The sequence below is a fragment of the Plecotus auritus genome, assembly GCF_963455305.1.
Source record: "Plecotus auritus genome assembly, chromosome: 13".
Lineage (NCBI taxonomy): Eukaryota > Metazoa > Chordata > Mammalia > Chiroptera > Vespertilionidae > Plecotus > Plecotus auritus.
The window spans coordinates 28,849,916-28,851,436 of NC_137779.1; the positions used below are offsets into that span (position 1 = coordinate 28,849,916).

At 45.5% G+C, this 1,521-nt stretch overlaps 1 pseudogene across 1 annotated transcript; it reads right to left on the reverse strand.

Annotated features, from left to right (window-relative positions):
* Positions 1 to 275: 275 nt before the first annotated feature.
* LOC308238254 (transcription initiation factor TFIID subunit 9-like) lies at positions 276 to 1,066 on the reverse strand (annotated as a pseudogene). The gene has a single exon. The product of its transcript is annotated as a transcription initiation factor TFIID subunit 9-like (transcript).
* Between the last annotated feature and the right edge of the window lie 455 nt (positions 1,067 to 1,521).

Genomic DNA, 1,521 nt, shown 5'->3' on the forward strand with positions numbered 1-1,521 from the left:
CTTCTTCTTCTTCTTCTTCTTCTTCTTCTTCTTCTTCTTCTTCTTCTTCTTCTTCTTCTTCTTCTTCTAATGAATGACAACTTTATTTCTTCAAGGCTGATGAAAAACCATTACGATTTCTGGTAAAGAAAATACAACATCTCAATTAAAAACTATATTTTCTCATTAAACACTAAGTTTTCGAAAACACAGCTTGAAAACATGTGGCATGCATGTTTAATCTCAGTACAGTGGATTCAAAATCACGTGTACATGTTACATGCATCAAGGCTAAACTACAAATTATCACAGTCGTCATCGTCATGGTCATCATCGTCATCTTCACGTGTTCTCTTCAATGCATTTGTGGACTCATTCGCAGCATGTTGTGGTGACTCCATGTGAATGGTAATAAGAATGTTTTTGGACCCAATTAATGATGGATTAATCAGAACCTTCTGAACACCTGATGTTGCAGGAATTGATGCTTTTACAGCTGGGGCCTGGGAAGTGGGCATCTGTACTGTAAACCTTTGCCCTGGGAGGGACATTGGAGTCCATACGTTAGTTGAAACCGACATGGTTTGTGGGATTGGTGTGCCAAGTGTGGGAGTACGTGGTCTTCTAGAAACTGAACCAACACTTAGCCGTGGATCTGTTATTCTTCCCGCAGAAGCAGATGCCTTTTTTTGGTCAAGATTTAAGTCTATAGTTTGGAGCAGTCAAACACTATCTATCAGGTGGCAATCTAGGACCTGAATATGGCTTGATCAATGGCAATGGGGTTTGATTTCTTTGCTTGCAATATCTACCAAAAAATCTCTTGGGGGAAGAGAGGTAAAAGAGTGGTCAGCACGACCCTGGATGCCAGTCGCCCATCGTCTGCATCAACAGCAGCTTTCTTAGCATGGCTTGAATAAATGGTTGCATCATCTAGAATTGTGGTCACAGAGCGGAAGGCAAACTCCAACATCTGATTTGTAGCTCTCGGCTCCTATTCTGTAATGCCCATACCCTTCAGGATTTGTGCCATCATCTGTGCATCTTCCGGCATGCTCTTGGGAGAAGCCATCTTGCCAGACTCCATGACATCCGGTGATCAGACTTCTCGAGCTAAATCAGCCACATTACCGTATGTCAGCCCCAGTCTTGCTGCAAGTTCTTTGCCCAGTGTGGTTTTTCCAACCCCTGGTGTACCCGTGAGCAGGATGTTCGGACGCCCCCCATGGCTCCTTCCCTCCTGTGCTGCTCTCCCCATCCCTACTGCTCCCCAGCCCCAGGTCACCTCCTGGCTGGAGATCCCTCACGTCCTTCTGGACTTCTTCTGCAGTGACTCCGCAGAGAGAACCCTGTGGCTCACGTCTCCACATGGACTTTACAGGCCTCTTATGAGAGGAGACCAGCTTCCCAGCGTCCTAGAGAGGGATACAGTGATCCTTTATGTGACCTGTACAGGTTGTTATACTCAAAACGATGTTTATTCCTTGACGACTTCCCAGTCTCTGTGTGAGCCTCTACCCCCACAGAGAACGTAAACATATC